A 24543-nucleotide genomic window follows, 5' to 3' on the forward strand; every position below is an offset into this window, starting at 1 on the left:
ATGCATTTCATTCTGAAATTCTAAAAGTGTGTTGGTCATTTTTAGTCTAATTTGTATTTTGCATCTAATTTGCTCCTTTTAAATATTAATATTTACACGAGGTTATATACTTTTCCTTTTGGGAAATAATTTTGCTTGATCTCTTTTTATCCAAGTGCTTTTTTATCTATATTTTATTCAATATATTTATGAGGATTGTCTAAACTTCTAAAAGGTTTGCTGAATGGAAATGTACAGTAGCTAGCATAGTCGTCAACTCCTGTCCGGAACTATCATCACTAGCAACTCCGTCCATTGAGAACCCGCAGTGATCTGGGGGATCTATAAGAAGTTCCGGAGATCCTCAGGCCCTGACGGGTTCCTCAAGCGCTCCTCCGCACCTCTATAAGCGCTTCAGGACCCTCTGGACTTGTTGGAGGCTATAAGCGATTTTAGGGGCTTTCTAAGCCCTTCAATGCTCGCGAATATTCCATCACCAGAATAAGGGCTTCAGGGACCCGTTAGGAGGCACAGCATTCGTCGGGACCCGTTGTGGCCGTCAGGGCCCCACAATGGCCGTCAGGGGCCCCACAGTGGCCGTCAGGGTCCCCACAGTGGCCGTCAGGGGGCCCCACAGTGGCCGTCAGGGGGCCCCACAGAGGCCGTCAGGGTCCCCCAGTGGCCGTCAGGGACCCCACAGTGGCCGTCAGGGGCCCCACAGTGGCCGTCAGGGTCCCCACAGTGGCCGTCAGGGGGCCCCACAGTGGCCGTCACGGGGCCCCACAGTGGCCGTCAGGGGCCCCACAGTGGCCGTCAGGGTCCCACAGTGGCCGTCAGGGGGCCCCACAGTGGCCGTCAGGGGGCCCCACAGTGGCCGTCAGGGGGCCCCACAGTGGCCGTCAGGGTCCCCACAGTGGCCGTCAGGGTCCCCACAGTGGCCGTCAGGGTCCCACAGTGGCCGTCAGGGGGCCCCACAGTGGCCGTCAGGGGGCCCCACAGTGGCCGTCAGGGGGCCCCACAGTGGCCGTCAGGGTCCCCACAGTGGCCGTCAGGGGGCCCCACAGTGGCCGTCAGGGGGCCCCACAGTGGCCGTCAGGGTCCAACAGTGGCCGTCAGGGTCCCCACAGTGGCCGTCAGGGGGCCCCACAGTGGCCGTCAGGGGCCCCACAGTGGCCGTCAGGGGCCCCACAGTGGCCGTCAGGGGCCCCCAGTGGCCGTCAGGGGCCCCACAGTGGCCGTCAGGGGCCCCACAGTGGCCGTCAGGGGCCCCACAGTGGCCGTCAGGGGCCCCACAGTGGCCGTCAGGGGCCCCACAGTGGCCGTCAGGGGCCCCACAGTGGCCGTCAGGGGCCCCCAGTGGCCGTCAGGGGGCCCCACAGTGGCCGTCAGGGGGCCCCACAGTGGCCGTCAGGGGGCCCCACAGTGGCCGTCAGGGGGCCCCACAGTGGCCGTCAGGGTCCCCACAGTGGCCGTCAGGGGGCCCCACAGTGGCCGTCAGGGGCCCCACAGTGGCCGTCAGGGGCCCCACAGTGGCCGTCAGGGGCCCCACAGTGGCCGTCAGGGGCCCACAGTGGCCGTCAGGGGCCCCCAGTGGCCGTCAGGGGCCCCCAGAGAAGAACTTCAGAAACAGCAAGACAAAGATTGTCCACCTCCTTCCTTCACAACAACAACCTCTTTCCGCCTCCTCTTCCGTCTTATATTCTCTCCTTGATTTATCTCTCTTCCTGTTGTTCCTTCGGCTCGTCATCTTATTTCTTCTGGTCATTTTTGTCTTCCATCTCTATTTCCTCTCTTGCTTCCTCTTCATTTTTCGCTTTTTTTCTCATTCCTTTCATTGACATTTAAAAAGACTATCAACAAAGGCCGTAAAGTTTGTGTGTGTGTGTGTGTGTGTGTGTGTGTGTGTGTGTGTGCGCGTGCGTGTGTGCGTGTATGCGCAAATATTTAAGACGATAAAATGGCCTTCGCCGCTTCCTGGGGGTGGAGGCCTGGTCGAGGACCGGGCCGCGGGGACACTAAAAAGCCCCGAAATCATCTCAAGATAACCTCAAGATAGGAGTTGATCGCTTTTGTTTTCATGTAGTGGTAGTGAAATGTTTCCTGCTTCAACCGTAGAGTTGAGCTAATGCGGGAGGCTGGTAAGGAGTGGCTACCGTTACCTGTGGCAGGTGATAATTATTTCAATCTTGAGCACCCCAGGTGCAGGCTGTGTAAGCAGTTACTGGGCCATAATCTCACACACACTACGTTACTAAATGTCCAGTCATTAGACCCTTCAGACCTGCTGGTATGAGGTACCTGGAGCTTCGCAATTACACTATACCCACTCTCTTGTCCTTGACGATGTCCTCACAATGCATTCAAAGCTTGCTAGTGTAGGCTACTGATCTCTTGGCCCTGTATGGCTAACCATCCAGAACTGTAATTACAGGTCTGGACCTGATTACAGACCTCTGTAATCCTTTATATAGTCCGGGGAAGCTGCAGAAATGTCCAGGTACCTAGGTAGATTAATAACAAATGAGAGATGAGTTCGTGTGGGTGAGATAATGTGACATTGCTTCCCCTCATAACCCTCTGTGTTGTGAGGTGCGAGTTAATATTGAAGTGGACAGAATCTGGGCAACAGGGAGGGATAACACTAGCGCTGCCGGGGATGTATATGGGGGGGGGGAAGAGGGAATATATATGATGGTACAGTTTGTTTGTCATGTGAGGGGGTTTATATGTGTACCTTTCTCTGCTAAAAAGCTACACATACCACGCTGTACACAAGTTGTACAAGCTCTGTACATACTACCGACGATGTACACACTAAATCCGCGCTGTACACACACTAAATCCACACTGTACACACACTAAATCCACGCTGTACACACACTAAATCCACGCTGTACACACACTAAATCCACACTGTACACACACTAAATCCACACACTAAATCCACGCTGTACACACACTAAATCCAGGCTGTACACACACTAAATCCACACTGTACACACACTAAATCCACACTGTACAGTGCCCAAACGCTCACTCCCTCGTGACGTCCGCCTCGTGTGAGGAATCAGCGTTATTGCCAGGGAAGTCACATCTTAGAGATGTAAGGTCATCCCACACGAGACAATGGTTGACCTTGGGCCGGCTCTCCCAGTGGCCTTGATATGCCTTCCTGCTTGTCTTCAAGATCGAGTTTCAGCTCTTGGGTCCTTATTTCTGATCTTAAAAGAAGTTTTTACCTACGTTTAGACGTTTAATTTTACGTTATTTGATAAAGTATTTAGTTTTACGTTATTAAATATATATTTAAACATTTATGAGTTATGTTTAAGTTTGTCAAGTTAAATTTGTAAAATGTAAAATAAAGGTGTTAATTTCATATATGTAGAAAACAGCGATTTGTTACTTAGTTTGTTTATTATGCAAATCGATCTGTGAGTTATAAAATCGATCTATCACCGTGCGTTATAAAATCGATCTATCACCGTGCGTTATAAAATCGATCAGATAAGCTGGCCGTTATAAGCGAGTTGGCAACCCCAGGCACGAGAGTGGGAAGATCGGGTGTAGTGACAAGTTCTGACGGGGCGCTGATTCCTTATCAGAGCAGAAAAGGACGCAAACTTTCCGCTCCATTACAACCCTTTCCCCCCTCTCCCACCCCCCCCCCCCCCTCCACACACACCGGCACACACACACACCCGGCCCACCACCACCACACACCCGCCAACTCAGCTTCTCATTTTCCATTTCTGAGCGAATCTTGACCCCCCCAACTCCTCCCCTCTCAGTCAATCGCTCCCTCTCTCCTGTTGCTCCCCCCCCCCTCCATCCCCCACAACCGGTTCCCCCCCCCCCCCCTCTTACTTGACCGGCAGCATCGACCTTTCTTCACCTGCTTCTTGCACTCCTCGCCTGACCTTGCTCCAGATTTCAAGGGACTCAGGTATTGAGAAGCCTCGAGTCCATGTGCAGGCGACGAGTCACAATAACGTGGCTGATGTATGTTGACCAGACCACACACTAGAAAGTGAAGGGACGACGACGACGTTTCGGTCCGTCCTGGACCATTCTTAAGTCGATTGTGAGAATCGACTTGAGAATCTTATCTTGAGATGATTTCGGGGCTTTTTTAGTGTCCCCGCGGCCCGGTCTTCGACCAGGCCGCCACCCCCAGAAAGCAGCCCGTGACAGCTGACTAACACCCAGGTACCTATTTTACTGCTAGGTAACAGGGGCATAGGGTGAAAGAAACTCTGCCCATTGTTTCTCGCCGGCGCCTGGGATCGAATCCAGGACCACAGGATCACAAGTCCCGCGTGCTGTCCGCTCGGCCGACCGGCTCCAAAAAGAATGGTCCTGGACGGACCGAAACGTCGTCGTCTCTTCACTTTCTAGTGTGCGGTTTGGTCAACGCGCATCCAGCCCGAAATATAGAAACAGACCAGAAACGTTTGTTTTTTAATTAAATGAATTCATCTTTGAAGAAAGCTGAGGCCCTCAGCAGCACTTCGGTTCGGGGGGAGTAAGGGAGAAAGCACCAAGCCATTGCGACTATATAGCAATGGGGTCAGGATGAGGATTTGGGATGGGACGGGGGGAAGGAATGGTGCCCAACCACTTGGACGGTTGGGAATTGAACGACGATCTGCATGAAGCGAGATCGTCGCTCTACCGTCCAGCCCAAGTGGGGAGAGTTAGTACCAAAGGTACAAGACTCATGAAAATGTGAAAATCTAAACTTCTTTAACTATCATCACGCACTCTAGTTTCTTAGGTGTTGTCTCCTATTGTCTCAATATCATCTTAACCCTTCCCCTGCTCCAACTGCTATTTGCAATTTACTCTTCTGTTCCAATCGTCTTGAGCAATTTTCCAATTGATTTGCTAACTATTTTCAATCACACGTCTCAGTAATGCTCGCAAATTGTCCTCTTAAAAATAACGTCGCGTTTGGCCGTTTACCCGTATGGCCGAATATGGACGTAATTTGAAAAAAAAATGAATATAAATTTGGGATTTTTTTTTCAACAACAGTAAGTTAAGGGTCCTCTGGTAGGTTAGGTGGGCAGGAAATTCTCATAAAGTTTCAAAACGTTATGAAAAACGTTAATTGAAAGAATCCTCTTCTAAGCTGGCCGAGTAAACCGGACGACTCAAACAGAAAACGGGACAGTACGTCACTTTTGTGAGTCGATTTCATTTCAAATTACGTCCAAATTTGGCCATAGCGCCGCGCATACAAGCCAAAAGTGACGTTATATTTAAGAGGACGGGTTGCATTAACGACGAAGTCTCGAACACAAGAAAAGCCCCATAACTCGTAGTTAATATTCCATTCAACGTTAAAGAAGTCGAGTAGCCCGTGTCGAGGTGGAGAGCGTCTCTCTCTCCCTACACGTGACCAACTTGGAAAGTTGGGAAGAAAAAATGGCACTCGGGACTGTTGTTCCGTATGCTAATTGTGCGCCTGAAGTTATACATGTAGATTCTACCAACGTTGCTTCCTTCCTTAGCTGGGGCGACGCGATATTAATCTTCAGTATCTTGAGAGCGAGGGAGTGAGCGAGAGAGCAAGAGGGGGAGAGAGAGAGAGAGAGAGAGAGAGAGAGAGAGAGAGAGAGAGAGAGAGAGACAGACAGAATCTTCGGAAGACAGTTGACACGTAACAGCCACTTGTGGAACCTCGTGATTAGCGGACAGAAAGAGAGGATACCAAAGGAAACAGAACTATCTTCTACTGTCAAGCAAGCCCTGAAAACATTCTACATCTCATCCAACAAATCATCTAGAATTAGTTTCCGTAGTGAGGGAGGTAGGGAAAGTGTGAGGGGGGAGGGGGGGGCGGAGGGAGGTAGGGAAGGTGTGAGGGGAGAGGGAGGTAGAGAAAGCGTGAGGGAGAGAGAGAGAGGTTCCTGTGAAGTAAGTGGACCCAATTACCATTTTGCAGGATCCCACAGTAACCATTTATTCCATTACTGTAAATTTCCTAAACCTATTACGACTAATGTTTATATTATACGAAAAATTTGTATATAAATAAATAAATGTATAATATATATTATAAATATTACATATACACATTTATAAGAAATGTGTATGGCTTTTGTTCCCACTGCTGCCTCGTCTAGTTCATTCTCTGCTCTCATATCTATGATCTGTTGTTCTATTGGTTCCCAGCCACTTGGGCTGCTCGGTACAGGCACGGCCAGGCTCCTTGCAAGGTCGTAGTTTGATTCCCGAAGGTACAAGTGCTTGGACACAAATTCTTCCCTCCATCCTAATATTCCAGCTAATTATTCCCACTTCCTGTAAAACAGTATCTTGTCACACTAGCCAATATTACGAGAAAATGGTACACCCTTGGATATATTAACTTACGCTTGAGTGCCTGTATTAACCTACGGCTGAGTGCCAATATTGCGCTCGAGTGCCAGCCTTCAGGGAAACACGGCACTAATCGTGTGGCTCATCCGAAGAATCGGACAGGCGAACTTAATTAAGATAAGCGGCTTCTCTTAGGCGGACGGCAAACATAAAACTGTCTGCATGCGACATCCGGATTTTTAGTTTAACCTACATTACGCTGCAGATGTGACCTCGTCGTGGCAAATAACACCGGGTCCCAATGCGACAACACGTGGCAATAACTGTGGCCGGATGCGACATTAATGTGTCCATTTTAGAGGCCGGATGTGATGGCAAACTGACCCCCAGCTAAATGCATTGACTCACCACTTACTCATGTCAGATGAATACGTTTACAGGTGAACTGACGAGTCAACTTACAGAACATACATAGAACAAGTATTATCACTGCTAGAAATAAAAAATACAGCGAATACAATAAAAAACTTTGCACTTCAAGAAAGAAGCAGAAGTTTGTTTTCCTTGGGCTTGATCCCCGGCAGGTCTGAGATGGCAGCTCCCGGTGTTGAAACCGGACGATTCTGCCCATTTCTGGGTCTGGAGTCCACGTCCCCGACACCAAGATATACGTCGCAGAGAATAGCTCACATCTACGTCTTAGAAAACCAGTAATCCCAACCTACACATGCAAAATGGAGGCATCTTAGTTTCCTGTTCATACACATGGATTGGGTTTAAGGCTGGGCGAGATACCACTGTTTTCTATTCCCTATTCCCCCCAACTCTCCCATTGAGAGAGTACAACATCGTCCTCTAGAAAGTGAAAACGCGACGACGTTTCGGTCCGTCATGGACCATTATCAAGTCACAATCGACTTGAGAATGGTCCAGGACGGACCGATATGTCCTCGTCTCTTCACTTTCTAGTGTGTGGTCTGGTCAACATTTTTCAGCCACGTTTTTGTGACTCTTCATACGCATCTTCCTCTACCCTCAACCCCCACAGCAAGAGCCAGGGTAAGGAACCGTCCCTTTGCTTTCATCAACTGTCTTCCTCGGAGGAAGAGCCAGAGGAGAATATCACCTTCCTCTCTTGTCTCCAGATCGCTTGATCATTTACATAACATAGTAGGCCAAGTGGTCGACCTAAAGAGGAAAGTATATTTACGTCACTTGCAATGTTGTTGATGCCGTACATGTACTTGAGCAGTGTTCCTTCACGTTCCCTTCACTCTACATACACACTGGCACACGTTCGGAGATCCGTGAGCAAATAATACAAAGGAGCCTTCTGAACGTTATGGACAACACACGTGAGACCCTTTTCTTGAACATGCAGCGCAGGTGCAGAGATATGCAATACGGCTCGTTTCTCACCTGAGAAGACTATGAAAAAAAAGACTGAAGGAACTAGATCTCACCGTATTCTTGCAAAGAAGAAACAGATGATTCATAAAAACGTCAATGAAGATTTTATGAGATGAAACTCATAAAATAATCAGCTACTTTACATTGCTACTACAAGTACAATGTAGTCGCAATGTACCAGGAAAAACACACTGGCCTCTTTCTCTCTCACTCACACACACACACACACACACAGTGTATGCCAAAAGCTACAACTTGGCCGCTATAAATTCACACATTCACACGCTATAAAGTAATGAAATTAACCACAAATAATCAGTACACCAAACAGATGTATAAATCCTACAGCAGCTACACACATACCCCGTAATACGACCGTACAACACAGGAGCCCCCTTAAGATGGACACTCTCGGCAAACACTGTTAATCAACCCGCGGTATACTGACTCAGCTTCGCCATAAACAAGTTGGAGCTATTAACCAACTTTAAGACATTTACCTCAGGTAAAGTGGGTCAGGGTAGGAAGGGAGGGTAGGAGTTAGGGAGGGAGGGAGGGAGAGAGAGAGAGAGAGAGAGAGAGAGAGAGGTAAGGGGAGGGGGGAGGGGGGAGAGACAGGTTACATCACATCTCACCTTGAGAAATTTTTTTTGCGGAAAAATGTTTTCTGAGAGAAATATGTGTTTGTGAGGTGTCAAGAGTAAGGAAGTGTGTGTCTTGCGGTCCTGGAGGCAAACAAGTTTTGTAGACTTTGTTTACTCGTTCTTTGTCGCTTCCTGCTCTTGACTGCGCACTTGGTGTTGTGTACATACGGGTCCCCCCCCCCCCTCAACCCCTCTACCCCCCCCCCCTCTCAACCTCTCTACTACCCCTCCATCAATGCCCCCAATTTCCCTTGTGTCTCCTTTAGCAGTCTCTCTCTCTTTACTTTTCCTAAGCTCTGATACTCTGTATTATTATTAGTCTCTGTATCTCTTAATCTTATTTTCTCTCACTTCCTCCTTTCTCTCTGCCTCTCTTGTATCATATTTTCTCGTTCTCATTCCTCCTATGTCTTATCCTGGCATATATGGCTTTCCGCAGCCATTTTCTCATTACTGGAAGCATTGGCTGGTTTGGAAGCTTTCGCTCACTATTCCTTTTCCTCTCAATCATTCTCCCTCACTCGTTCACTTTTCCTTTCGTTCACTCCCTCTCCCCCCCCTCCCCCCGGCCCCACCACTAGGGCTGGGTGATAGAGCGACGACCTCGCTTCATGCAGGTCGGCGTTCAATCCCCCCGACCGTGGGGCACCATTCCTTATCCCCCCGTCCCATCCCAAAGCCTTATCCTGACCCCGTTCTAAGTGCCATAGAGTCGTAACGGTTTGGCGCTTTCTCTTGATCTCTTTCTCTTCTTTTTCTCTTTCTCTTGATAGTTCCCTTCCCTCGTAACCCATCTCTCTCTCGTTTGCTCTCACTCTCATGTTGCAAAGTCTGCTGCAAATGTCTGCCAGCGCGAGAAGAAGAGGGACGAGGAAGGTGTCTGCTCGCGTTAGGGGAGGAGCCATGAGGCAGAGGTCGTCGGTCTGTGGATCAACATTGGAGTTCGGGGCCGACACAATATTGCCTGATATTGTTTTTCCAGCCCATCCACGACGGTTCAAGAGTCGTGTTTGTTCTGCTTATTTGGGGTGACGGTGAAGCTCATCTAGGGCTGGGGGGGGGGGGGGGGGGTGGGGGGGATGGGGGGGAGGGGGGGTGTCTGTGTGTGTGGTGTATGGGTTAGTGTTGGAGTGTTGCGAGGGAGGGTTGTGTGGTGCAGGTGTGGCTGACAGTGTTGGAGTGTTGTGAGGGAGGGGTGTGTGGTGCAGGTGTGGCTGACAGTGTTGGAGTGTTGTGAGGGAGGGGTGTGTGGTGCAGGTGTGGCTGACAGTGTTGGAGTGTTGTGAGGGAGGGGTGTGTGGTGCAGGTGTGGCTGACAGTGTTGGAGTGTTGTGAGGGAGAGGTGTGTGGTGCAGGTGTGGCTGACAGTGTTGGAGTGATGCTAGTTGTCAACACAACTGCAGTACACGCTGACTGACGTGAGCTGATGTACCAAGAGAAAGATTCACATGACGCTACAGCGTAATTTAACATCTTACTCAAAACATACGATTACTAAGGAAAAAATAAATTAAGATACGAATGATTTATATTTTGTTGGTTCCAATGTCTACTTAGACTGATCTGAGGATGAAGCACAAACAGTGAATGCCCTTGTCTAAACTTGGCTCTTACCTCTAACAAGCGTAGCACGTAAGGTTTTGGTTCGTAGGGCCTTGAATAGACATAAAGAAGCTCGTGATTCTTGGCTGTTTATACATCCCAGCTTAAGATGCCCGCGCTGGTGTACTAGGAGGTGAATTGGGCGATTTCTCATGCTAGGCCTGACCGTAGCACCCTCTGGAAGATCTGAGGTGTTAATGAGGGCACCTCTACCCTCAAACTGCCCTCCACTCCTCACTCGTCGCCACGTAAACATAAACAAAGCGCCAGCCATGAGAATAGTGGCGAGGAGCAGTTTGTATAATTTAGAAGTTTAAAGATTAGATTGAACAGGTCAGGCCAAGTGTTATAATATTATTTATTTTAGTTTATAAATAAAAAAATCTGTCCAACCTTTTTTCTCATGTGTGTGTGGGTGAGTTACAGATTTTCTGTACAGACTATTTTCTTCTGGTACGTCGTGGATGATATAAGGAATATATTATCAGAATGCAAATGATTTTGCCTGCTCAGATGACTGTCTTACGGTACACAGAAGCTAATGGGAATTCCAACTACGTTTTCACTGATATGCAATTGAGGCGTCTCTCGCTCGTTAAGCCCAATTACTTCGCTCTCGTTAATCCCATCCATCTAGCGTTTGTTAAACTCATTCATCTAGCGTTTATTAAACACAGGCACCTGTCACTTGCTTAACTAATCAACCTCGTGTTCGCTAAATCCAAACCATTTTTCGCTCGTTAAAGCGATCCACCTCGTGCTCGTCAGCTCCATCTACTGAGGTGATTGACATCTTGACATCATTTGCATAGTTCTCTCAGCCGACACTGTAAGCTCCACGCAACGTCGTCCTCAATATAAAACAGGTTTTTTGCAGTTTAAATACATTGGTTAGTTGGTTTAGAGGACGCGGTGAGAATGAGAGCTAAATCTATCTATCTAAGTCAGGAGGAAGATAAGCAGGAGTAGGTGATGTATGAGGTAGGGGAAGAGGAGGGATGGGAGGGATAGAGGATGGAGAGGATAGAGGGAGGGAAGGATGGGGGATGGGAAGGAACAGGGGACACAGGAGGTGCCAGATAAGGGAAGGGATTAAGATCGGGTTGAGCTACAGCGAGGGACTTGATCCTCTTGTGTTGACGTTCGAGCAGGTGTATTGCTCTGGGCTTAGTCCTGTCACTCCATACCTGTCACCTTTCACCTGTCACCCTTAACTTATCATCTTCCACCTGTCAGTCTACACCTGTCACCCTTTCTCCTAGCACCCTCCATCTGTTACCTTACATCTGTCACCTTTTCCCAGTCATCTTTCGCCTATCACCCTCTATCTGTCACCCTTCACTTGTCACCCTCCACCTTGTCACCCACCCCACAACACCCACCCTTTCACACCCCCCCCCCTTCCTGTCACCAGCGGAGTCGTGGATAGACAATCTCGAGGCAGTCTTACATCTATTGCAATATGACAACATCTCGAGGAGGTAAATTAACATCTATTGCAACATATGGGCAGTCCAAAGAGGTAACTATTAGAAGAAAGCGCCAAGCCGTTACGACTATATAGCACTGGGAAGGGGTCAGGATAAGGATTAGGGATGGGACGGGGAGAAAGGAATGGTAGCCAACCTCTTTTGGACGGTCGGGGATTGAACGCCGACCTGCATGAAGCGAGACCGTCGCTCTACCGTCTAGAAAATATAATTTATTGCACCAGCAATACCCCCCAAGGAGGTAAAATAACAATCATTACATAGCAACAACCCAGAGAAGGCAAAATAATACCTATTGCAACATGGCAACAGTTCGAGGATGCAAAAAAAAAAAATATTGCAACATAGCAGTAGACCGAGACGGCAAAAATCACTATTGCAATATAGCAACAGTTCGGTCAGCTAATTTTTACTGGTTAACTGCCGGCGTGTAGTGAGAGGAGCGTCGCCCCAGGGTAGTCCAGTAGGCAAGGATTGGGCCCTCCTCCAGCCTAGAAGGATTGGGGGGCCCTCCAGTCGCCTGGAAGGAATGGGGGCCCTCCTGTAGCCTGGAAGGATTGGGGGCCCTCCTGTAGCCTGGAAGAACTGGGCCCTCTCCTGTAGCCTGAAAGAACTGGGCCCTCTCCTGTAGCCTGGAAGAACTGGGCCCTCTCCTGTAGCCTGGAAGAACTGGGCCCTCTCCTGTAGTCTGGAAGAACTGGGCCCTCTCCTGTAGCCTGGAAGGACTGGGCCCTCTCCTGTAGCCTGTAAGAACTGGACCCTCTCCTGTAGCCTGGAAGAACTGGACCATCTCCTGTAGCCTGGAAGAACTGGGCCCCTCTCCTGTAGTCTGGAAGAACTGGGCCCTCTCCTGTAACCTGGAAGAACTGGGCTCTCTCCTGTAGCCTGGAAGAACTAGGCCCTCTCCTGTAGCGGACCGGTTCCGCAAAGTCTGTGAAAACCAAATCAATACGAGTGTGTGCCGGGGTCCTGCTCCCCACCCCAGGTGCCCTCCTGGCACCCCCTCTCCCTCTCCCACACTCCCTCTCTCTCTCCCCCCTCCAGCACCCCCCCCCCCTCTCTCCCCCGACGATCGATATCCACCTGACTATAGCAGGCGTCGATATTTATCCCCGACTCTCACTATCCCGTGGGACTGGTCTAGCCAGACTACCTCTTGGGATAGGTCCCTCAAGCGGGTCCCTTTTACACTTTGAGTTTAATTAAATTTTGAAGTCCTTTTTTTTAGTTGGTTAAAAAAGTGTTTCCCGCAGTAAAAAAGATTTTTTTTAAATACTGTTTTTAATGCATGAAAAAAAGTTTGTGGTAGGTAATGAATACCGATACTTCCTGTAAACTTACACTAGATACCAATGGTTTACAACAGATGTAAATAAAAGTTTGCCGTTGACTTTAAATACTATAATAATATTTTTTATATATAAACAATTCAAATATATAAAAGAATAAGTTTTAGTTTTCGTACTGCACCTTTTATCATGATTTTGTGGAGAGTTAAATGACTTAGTATCGAGACTCCAGCACTGTAGAACAAATGAAAGTTTAACATCATAATGACTTAAACAGGATCAACAAATTTGACCAAACCACACACTAGAAAGTGAAGATTCGACGACGTTTCGGTCCGTCCTGGACCATTGATAATGGACCACCATTGATAATGGACCACCATTGATAATGGACCACCATTGATAATGGTCCACCATTGATAATGGACCACAATTATACCATTCTGCTGGATCAATAACCTTTGCTAATTCAGCCTATAGTATAGACCTCCCTAGCGGCCTCGTTCTCTCCAAACATTTCACCGCTCCGGAATTTTTTAAACGCTCGGTTAAAGAAAGAAATTTTCCTCATAAATGTTTTATGCAAATGGTTGGGTATTTTGGCGGGAGAAAGTGTCCTCTCGCCTGTGACAAATGGACATCCAAGGCGTCTTCTGGTTATTAGCAACACCGTGAAGGGTAATTACTCACGGAACCACCATGCAGCGCTCTGGTGCTGAGGCAGTACACACACACACACACACACACACACACACACACACACACACACACACACACACACACATACACACACACACACACACACACACACACACACACACATACACATACACATACACACACGTACACACTCATATGTTGACCAGACCACACACTAGAAGGTGAAGGGACGATCGACTTGAGAATGGTCCAGGAGGGACCGAAACGTCGTCGTCCCTTCACCTTCTAGTGTGTGGTCTGGTCAACATACTTTAGCCCACGTTATTGTGACTCATCGCCTGCACGTACACACTCACCTTCAGGAAGGTGAGTGTGAACAGGCTGTTCTCCTGTTCTCCTGTTCTCCTCCTGTTCTACTCCTATTCTCCTCCTGTTTGCCTTCAGGAAACAGGAGGCCAGACACAGGATACCAAATGGGAAACGAAGTACTACATGAAACAGACAGAGAGAAAGATCTAGGAGTTGATATCACACCAAACCTGTCTCCTGAAGCCCACATAAAAAGAATTACGTCTGCGGCATACGCGAGGCTGGCTAACATCAGAACAGCGTTCAGGAACTTGTGTAAGGAATCATTCAGAATCTTGTACACCACATATGTAAGACCAATCCTGGAGTATGCGGCCCCAATATGGAGCCCGTACCTTGTCAAGCACAAGACGAAGCTGGAAAATGTTCAGAGGTATGCCACTAGGCTAGTCCCAGAACTAAGAGGCATGAGTTGCGAGGAAATACTGCGTGAAATGCACATCACGACACTTGAAGACAGAAGAGTAAGAGGAGACATGATTACTACCTACAAAATTATTAGAGGAATTGAAAGGGTAGATTAGGATAAACTGTTTAACACGGGTGGTACACGAACAAAGGGACACAGGTGGAAACCGAGTACCCAAATGAGCCACAGGGATGTTAGAAAGAACTTTTTCAGTGTCAGAGTAGTTAATAGATGAAATGCATTAGGCAGTGATGTGGTGGAGGCTGACTCCATACACAGTTTCAAATGTAAATATGATAGAGCCCAGTAGGCTCAGGAACCTGTACACCAGTTGATTGACAGTTGAGAGACGGGACTAAAGAGCTAAAGCTCAACCCCCGCAAGCACAACTATGTGAGTGCATGCATTCAAACGTAAATATTAAAAAACCATACTACAACTTGCAACAATAAAATACATCAACAGCAACATTTCATCATTAAAATCTATATTATTTCGCGATATTTGCAGTTAGTTAATTATTAGAGAGTTTTATATAAAAACAAATTGTCATGATGATATTGAGCACACGCGATAACTAATAATGGCGATTATGCTTTCACGAACTTTATTGACATCATTATTGAACTTCACTACTCAGTAATACAATGGCGTCAGCAGGAGGCAGTAGATGGTCCACCAAAGGTTAGTCAGGTTAAGCTGCAGGGCGTGTGGACACCAACTGGATGAGGTCACAGCTTCGTCGAGGGCAAGAAATTGACCGCGGGGAATTGAATTGTCATAAAACTTTGATAAGGCGGGTTATCACAGAGCCTTTTGGGTTCCGGGTGTCTGATCTCACGCCATCTATCGGAAGATATCGTCATAGTTCCTGCAGTCTGATCTCGCGCCATCTATCGGTAGATATCGTCATAGTTCCTGCAGTCTGGTCTCACGCCATCTATCGGAAGATATTTGTCATAGTTCCTGCAGTCTGGTCTCGCGCCATCTATCGGTAGATATCGTCATAGTTCCTGCAGTCTGGTCTCGCGCCATCTATCGGAAGATATCGTCAGAGTCCCCGTACCCTGTCTCGCGCCATCTATTAGAAATATCGTCATAGTTCCTGCAGTCTGGCCTCACGCCATCTATTGGAAAATATCGCTACAGCTCCCACAGGCTGTTTGTGATGGAGTACAATGAGCTGTTGCTTCCAGACTCTCACCCTGTTGGTTCAGTCTTTTCACACCAACCCCACTCCTCTCTCTTCCCTCTCTCTCTCTCTCTCTCTCTCTCTCTCTCTCTCTCTCTCTCTCTCTCTCTCTCTCTCTCTCTCTCTCTCTCTCTCTCTCTCTCTCACTCACTCTCTCTCACTCGCGCTCTCTCTCTCTCTCTCTCTCACTCACTCTCTCTCACTCGCGCTCTCTCTCTCTCTCTCTGCGCGCGCTCGTCTCAAACTTCGCAACTCGATGTCTCTTTTCTCACCTCTGAAGTCATGGGTGTTTTTCTCCCTTTCTGACCTCTGTTTTTTCTCGATCAAATTTCACCCTGAGCACTGCTCTCTCTCTCGTTCCTGCTCCTGTTTATCTTTCTGAACGCTTCTTCCTCTTGTGTCATTTGTGACCTGTCACCTCTGGTCTGTCACCTCTGGTCTGTCACCTCTGGTCTGTCACCTCTGGCCTGCACACCACTCGTCACACATTGCTCGCCCTTCATTGTTTGTTTTCCTGTAGCACAACCTGCACAGTGTGTGTAGTGCTCCCTGTTATTGCTGCTCTTCGTCACACACGCACACACACACACACACACACACACACACACACACACACACACACACACACACACACACACACACACACACACACACACACATACACATACACACACACACACACACACACACACACACACACACACACACAAGGGGGCCAGGTAGCCTGGTGGATAGTGCGCAGGACTCGTAATTCTGTGGCGCGGGTTTGATTCCCGCACGAGGCAGAAACAAATGGGCAAAGTTTCTTTCACCCTGAATGCCCCTGTAACCTAGCAGTAAAATAGGTACCTGGGAGTTAGTCAGCTGTCACGGGCTGTTAAGATAACGGCATCAACACTGTATCAACGCTATATCAACTGTATAGCGTAATAGGCCACCGTAATAGGCAGCAATCAGAACAGACCACATGGCGGCCATCAGACACTGTGGCATTACTATACCCATCGGGAGACATTAACTGCATTGCAATATCTGCATTGTGTTGCGCTCCCTGGGACTTAGAACACACTCACCTGACCGGACTAATGAGGCTATTATTCCTGTGGTTGTTGTTAAGAGCAATACACTCAGTCACTGGCTACACCCATGAGGCAGCCACTGGCTACACCCATGAGACAGCCACTGGCTACACCCATGAGGCAGCCACTGGCTACACCCATGAGGCAGCCACTGACTACACCCATGAGGCAGCCACTGGCTACACCCTCACTGACTCGAAGACTCGAGTCAGTGAGGTCTTGAAGGTCTGTTCTGTCACAGTGGAGTCTACGTTACTCCCATATCACGAAGACCAGTTTGGCAGACCAGGAGACAACGCAGGCAGACCACGCAGGCAGACCAGGAGACCACGCAAACAGGCCAGGAGACCACGCAGGAAGACAAGGGGACCACGCAGGCAGGCCAGGGGACCACGCAGGAAGACAAGGGGACCACGCAGGAAGACAAGGAGACCACGCAGGCAGGCCAGGGGACCACACAGGAAGACAAGGAGACCACGCAGGCAGACCACGCAGACAGGCAGACAAGAGACGGAGTGCCAGTCGTCTCAGGTAACTAAATATTTCTGGGCTCCTCGCCCTGGAGGCGGCGAGGAGCGTGTCACGTGAACCAAGTTGAAGAGGCTAAGGCCCTGTTGATCAAAAGCAACCGGAACAAGACCCCTGCAAGACGCCCAAATACCATTAGGGCTCAAGAAGGTCGCTCAAGCAACCCGCTAAACAGAGGAAACTCGACCAAGTTGATCACAACAAATCGAAGCGGGTCTATGACGTTGTTGAACTCAAGACGCACGGAGGTCCACACTTAAGGGCAAGAAGGTGTGATTAACTGTTGAAGGAGTTGAGGACAGAGGGGGGCAGGACAGATGGGGCAGGACAGATGGGGCAGGACAGAGGGGGGCAGGACAGAGAGAGGCAGGACAGACGGGGCAGGACAGAGGGAGGCAGGACAGAGGGGGGCAGGACAGAGAGAGGCAGGACAGAGGGAGCAGGACAGAGGGGGCAGGACAGAGAGAGGCAGGACAGAGGGAGCAGGACAGAGGGGGGCAGGGCAGAGGGGGCAGGACAGAGGGGGCAGGACAGAGGGGGGGCAGGACAGAGGGGGGCAGGACAGAGGGGGGCAGGACAGAGGGGGCAGGACAGAGGGGGCACGACAGAGGGGACAGGACAGAGGGGGCAAGACAGAGGGGGCAGGACAGAGGGGGGCAGGACAGAGGGGGCAGGACACAGGAGGCAGGACAGAGGGGGCAGGACACAGGAGGCAGGACAGAGGGGGCAGGATAGAGGGGGCAGGACAGAGGGGGCAGGACAGAGGGGGCAGGACAGAGGGGGGCAGGACAGAGGGGGCAGGGCAGAGAGGGGCAGGATGGAGAGGGCAGGACACAGGAGGCAGGACAGAGGGGGGCAGGACAGAGGGGGGCAGGACAGAGGGGGGCAGGACAGAGGGGGTAGGACAGAGGGGGTAGGACAGAGGGGCAGGACAGAGGGGGCAGGACAGAGGGGGGCAGGACAGAGGGGGCAGGACAGAAGGGGCAGGGCAGAGAGGGGCAGGACACAGGAGGCAGGACAGAGGGGGGCAGGACAGAGGGGACAGGACAGAGGGGACAGGACAGAGGGGGTAGGACAGAGGGGGTAGGACAGAGGGGGCAGGACAGAGGGGGTAGGACAGAGGGGGTAGGACAGAGGGGGGCAGGACAGAGGGGGCAGGACAGAGGGGGTAGGACAGAGGGGGCAGGACAGAGGGGGCAGGACACAGGGGGGCAGGACACAGGGGGGCAGGACACAGGGGGGCAGGACAGAGGGGGCAGGACAGAGGGGGGCAAGAGCCTCTGGCTCACAGCTCCTGGCTACAGGAAACTTGATTAATATCCAAGACTAAACAAATAGTTACTTCACAGATTGTCTATATTCTCCCTCGTTTCTTCCATGTGAGAATAATGATTTATTTAGTTTAAACATCATTATACTATACATAAACATCATAATATAACACTTAACCATCGTAATACGGTTAAGCACTATTATAATATGCATAAGCATTATAATATACACTTAAGCATTATAATACGTTAAAACAGCATTATAATATGTTTATGCTTCCTCATAATACGCTTAAACATCATCATAATATGCTTAAGTATAATTATAATATACTTAAACCTGATCTTAATGTGCTTATCATCATAATAAGGTTAAGAATCATTATATTATGTTGACCAGACCACACACTAGAAGGTGAAGGGACGACGACGTTTCGGTCCGTCCTGGACCATTCTCAAGTCGATTGAGAATGGTCCAGGACGGACCGAAACGTCGTCGTCCCTTCACCTTCTAGTGTGTGGTCTGGCCAACATTATATTATATTATGTGTATCACGATAATATGTGTATCACTATACTGTATCACGGTATTAAGTGTATCATACCCAAATGTGTCATGTGTGTGTGTTTGATTATGTGTATTCGGCCTGTTACATGGGGTCTGGATTTATCAAGCTTTAACGAAACATCTACATCTTTTTTAAGCCATGGCGGCATTGTTTACAGTTAGTAAACTGTTTACGGGCTTCAAGACTTCACAATCCATGGATATTATTGTTATTAACAACCTCGTAATGAAGCAGGGTTCAGGCGCAGTTTAATGAATGTAAACAAAGCCGCTATGATCAAGGAAAGATGTACTGGTTTCGTAGTTACGCTCTCAGGCATACGCAGACACAACCAGGGCTGAATGGATCATAGATTGTTTAGTGGTATTCTGGGGTTATATATGCCATCTGTTTTGAGAGGGGGGTCTAGGGAGGCCGCCCCCCGTCCCATCTGTTGTGAAAGGGACTCTGGGACGGCCCCCCCCCCTCGTCCCACCTATTCTGAGAGGAGCGCTGATGCAACATTCTCTGATCAGAGAGTAATTTTCACGTTCACTATACTGCAACTTTCACCTTCACTATAGCAACTTTCACCATCACTATAGCAACTTTCACCTTCACTATAGCAACTTTCACCGTCACTATAGCAACTTTCACCGTCACTATAGCAACTTTCACCGTCACTATAGCAACTTTCACCGTCACTATAGCAACTTGCACCTTCATCTCACTACAACTCACCTTCTCCACCGTGCAACCTTCACTCAGCAGACTGCACGATCTACACATAGACAAACAGGAAGTGGGACCTCTACCCTGCATGACCTTTGACCTTCATGCCCGAGGACGTTCACCTCTTACCAATTCTCACCCAAGTTAAAAAATGTTTTTTTTGACGAATTCTTAACTTATTTAATGCTGGGCGTGAATCAGGTAAATTAACAATTGATATATTATGAATTTCAAGAGAGAGAGACATAGACAGGCAATTTTTAATTTTAATTTTATTGATGTTGGAGTTCTATGTCGTATATAGACTTTAAGTTGTGGGTGGAGGTGGCTTCCACGACTTCTACTTTAATAAGTTATTCCATCTGTTGACCACTTGTAAAGGGAACAATTATTTCCTCTACATTTTCATCGAGTTATACAAGTTTCCAGTTTACAGTTATGTCACTCTGTTTTATCCGACTTTACAAGGGGCTATCCATATCCACTTTATTTCCCTCAGTATCTTGTATATCGTGATCATGTCCTTCTCTTAATCTCTCGCTTCGTATCTCATTCCTCTTAACTCGGGATCCCTGGTTGATACCTGGTTGATGGGGTTCTGGGAGTTCTACTCCCCAAGCCCGGCCCGAGGCCAGGCTTGACTTGTGAGAGTTTGGTCCACTAGGCTGTTGCTTGGAGCGACCCGCAGGCCCACATACCCACCACAGCCCGGTTGGTCCGGCACTCCTTGGAGGAATAAATCTAGTTTCCTCTTGAAGATGTCCACGGTTGTTCCGGCAATATTTCTTATGCTTGCTGGGAGGACGTTGAACAACCGCGGACCTCTGATGTTTATACAGTGTCCTCTGATTGTGCCTATGGCACCTCTGCTCTTCACTGGTTCTATTCTGCATTTTCTTCCATATCGTTTACTCCAGTACGTTGTTATTTTACTGTGCAGATTTGGTACTTGGCCCTCCAGTATCTTCCAGGTGTATATTATTTGATATCTCTCTCGTCTTCTTTCTAGAGAGTACATTTGGAGGGCTTTGAGACGATCCCAATAATTTAGGTGCTTTATTGCGTCTATGCGTGCCGTAACGTCCCTATCGTTAAGTTGTACTTGTTCGCATTTATTTTTTGTATTTATATATACAAGTGTTCTTACGTTCTTGTAAATTCTTATGTTTCACTTGGTGCTAGTACCATGCTGGTGGTGCTAGTACCATGCTGGTGGTACTAGTACCATGCTGGTGGTACTAGTACCATGCTGGTGGTACTAGTGCCATGCTGGTGGTACTAGTACCATGCTGGTGGTACTAGTACCATGCTGGTGGTGCTAGTACCATGCTGGTGGTGCTAGTACCATGCTGGTGGTGCTAGTACCATGCTGGTGGTACTAGTACCATGCTGGTGGTACTAGTACCATGCTGGTGGTACTAGTACCATGCTGGTGGTACTAGTACCATGCTGGTGGTACTAGTACCATGCTGGTGGTGCTAGTACCATGCTGGTGGTACTAGTACCATGCTGGTGGTACTAGTACCATGCTGGTGGTGCTAGTGCCATGCTGGTGGTGCTAGTACCATGCTGGTGGTACTAGTACCATGCTGGTGGTACTAGTACCATGCTGGTGGTACTAGTGCCATGCTGGTGGTACTAGTACCATGCTGGTGGTACTAGTACCATGCTGGTGGTACTAGTACCATGCTGGTGGTACTAGTACCATGCTGGTGGTACTAGTACCATGCTGGTGGTACTAGTACCATGCTGGTGGTGCTAGTACCATGCTAATGGTGCTAGTACCATGCTGGTGGTACTAGTACCATGCTAGTGGTGCTAGTACCATGCTGGTGGTACTAGTACCATGCTAGTGGTGCTAGTACCATGCTGGTGGTACTAGTACCATGCTGTTGGTACTAGTACCATGCTAGTGGTACTAGTACCATGCTGGTGGTACTAGTACCATGCTAGTGGTGCTAGTACCATGCTGGTGGTGCGTATTCTGGTATCAGACTCACGTAGGCTATTTAGAATTGCCTTTCGTGAGATTTTGGTGTTATGGTGGTGTTGATGGGTTAGCTTGAAATCTTGAAATGATATCGGGGCTTAGCATACCCGCGGCCCGGTCATCGACTAGGCCCCCAAAACAGGGGTGGTGGTGGTAGTGTTGATGTTAATGAGGGGTGGTTGTGGTAGTGTTGACACCTGTGTCGGGAGTGGTAGTGGTGGTGGAGCCGATGGTGACGTGGGAGATGGTGGTGGTGGTGGTGGTGGTGGTGGTGGTGGTAGGGGTTGGGGGGGGGGGGCGGGGGTTCTATCAAGGCCTAAAGTTCTCAGTCTGCTGTTCCCATTATTCCCCCCAATTATACCCCTCCTCCTTAATTGCGGTCATTAACACCATTTAGTCCAACCACCTCCCCCCCCCTCCCAATACACCACCCGGCTTATCTTCCTGTTAGTTCACCTAAACGCTTGTGCACTCTCACTCACTCACTCACTCACGCACTCGTATACTCACTCACACTCATTAATTATCCCTCAGTCACCAACATTAATTCACACTCATTCATGCACTCACAATGAATTATCCACACACACACACACACACAAACACACACACACACACACACACGCTTGCACGCGCGACCAATTGCGCTTGTCTAGTGTCATTAAGTAAGCCATTGAGAAACAGCTGCTCCTCGACCTGTTGTATTTCTGTATCCGGCTCTCGTCTCCACGTGTTATACAATCACCAACCATGACGCTCATGGAGCACAAGATTGGTGTGGGGTGAACTGATATTATATCAACAACAATCGAGCCACAATATCGATCATTACTGTTATCTTAAACCTGACGAGAGGCAAACACTGAGTGGTCATTACGGCCAACACTGAGTGGTCATCAAGGCCAACACTGAGTGGTCATCAAGGCCAACACTGAGTGGTCATCAAGGCCAACACTGAGTGGTCATCAAGGCCAACACTGAGTGGTCATCTGCAGATACACCTGCAAGAGTTGCAGATGTATCTGTGGCAGGAGGACGTCTTGGGGCCTCCAAGAAAAATATCAAGAAGTCTACGGAATGATAACCCACATGTAACTACTACTGGGGCCACGACTATTCGTGTGTTGCAACTCATCTTTCATCATAAACTCATCACCGAAACCTGATGAGTGTCTGCTCCTCGATGCACTTGTAGTGGTAGGAAGCTGCTCTCAAGAAACCATCAGTTACAAAGGATAAAACTGACTCCTGAATTAACATTAAAATCACTCGTCGAATTCTTCACATAAGAAATGTTTGTTAGCTGCTGGAAGGGTTGATAAGTTTGCTGTATTCACTGATACATGTTACAGCTGAGCCTTGACAACGGCTCTTTCACAACTGGGCCCTCACAGTTGGTCCTGTATATCTGGACCCCAATAGCTGGGGAACTAGCAGCTGGACCCTCACAAGTGGACCCCTCACCATCTGAGGGGTGAGGTGAGGTGAGGAGAGTCTGGTTCCAGACACTGTATCACCACACAACTCTCCCAGAGGGAATGGATTGGTGTCATCTTTCAGCAAGACCTTGAACTTAAATGTTTCTTATTGATCACAATATATTCTTGGAGAGTAACAATGCAATTCCTGGTAATCCTTCAGCCTAATCGTCGTCCCTGGTCATGGCAACCCACACCTTACTGGAGGTGGCGACCCACCCCCTACTGGACGTGGCGACCCACCCGCTACTGGAGGTGGCGACCCACCCGCTACTGGAGGTGGCGACCCACCCGCTACTGGTGGTGGCGACCCACCCGCTACTGGAGGTGGCGACCCACCCGCTACTGGAGGTGGCGACCCACCTCCCTACTGGACGTGGCGACCCACCCGCTACTGGAGGTGGCGACCCACCCGCTACTGGAGGTGGCGACCCACCCGCTACTGGAGGTGGCGACCCACCCCCTACTGGAGGTGGCAACCCACCCGCTACTGGAGGTGGCGACCCACCCGCTACTGGAGGTGGCAACCCACCCGCTACTGGAGGTGGCGACCCACCCGCTACTGGAGGTGGCAACCCACCCGCTACTGGAGGTGGCGACCCACCCGCTACTGGAGGTGGCGACCCACCCGCTACTGGAGGTGGCGACCCACCCCCTACTGGAGGTGGCAACCCACCCCCTACTGGAGGTGGCGACCCACCCGCTACTGGAGGTGGCGACCCACCCCCTACTGGAGGTGGCGACCCACCCCCTACTGGAGGTGGCAACCCACCCGCTACTGGAGGTGGCAACCCACCCGCTACTGGACGTGCCGACCCACCCCCTACTGGAGGTGGCGACCCACCCCCTACTGGAGGTGGCGACCCACCCCCTACTGGAGGTGGCAACCCACCCCCTACTGGAGGTGGCGACCCACCCCCTACTGGAGGTGGCGACCCACCCCCTACTGGAGGTGGCGACCCACCCCCTACTGGAGGTGGCAACCCACCCGCTACTGGAGGTGGCAACCCACCCCCTACTGGAGGTGGCAACCCACCCGCTACTGGAGGTAGCAACCCCTTCCCAAACTTGAGGTAGCGACCCAACGTCCCATCTCTCGCACACATAATTACTCGCACACTCTGGCAGCCTTCACAAGAGTGTTACACCAAGATAACAGCCAAGGTTATAACACACGCTAGCAGGACCCTCCAACACACGCAAAAAAAGTTTACTATACATTAGAAATCAATTATTACGTCCACAGGTGAAGTCTTAAAGCACAATGAACATTATCTTGAACACACTGAACATTAAACATTGATAAATGCATCTTTGAGGGTTGACTACTCAACGTATTACCGAGTAATACTTGAGGAGTTGTTGTTATAGATTCAGCTACTCGGAACAAGTTCCAAGTAGCACGGGCTATGGTGAGCCCCTAGAGATAATACTTGAGGAGGGTTTGTGTGTTGGGTTTTACTCATAAACACGGGATTGGGCAGCTAGATTAACGAGCCGTTGTTTATGAGGCCGTGAAGTGATTCGGAGCGTTGCAAGCTTGTAG

General features: G+C 49.3%; 1 protein-coding gene across 2 annotated transcripts in view; it reads left to right on the forward strand.

Annotated features, from left to right (window-relative positions):
- The window catches only part of LOC123771978 (beta-3 adrenergic receptor), an 88474-nt gene that overhangs the window by 43193 nt on the left and 20738 nt on the right, over positions 1 to 24543 (forward strand). The gene's annotated exons all lie outside the window — the stretch shown is intronic.

This window comes from Procambarus clarkii, chromosome 38 (genome assembly GCF_040958095.1).
Source record: "Procambarus clarkii isolate CNS0578487 chromosome 38, FALCON_Pclarkii_2.0, whole genome shotgun sequence".
NCBI classification, from domain to species: domain Eukaryota; kingdom Metazoa; phylum Arthropoda; class Malacostraca; order Decapoda; family Cambaridae; genus Procambarus; species Procambarus clarkii.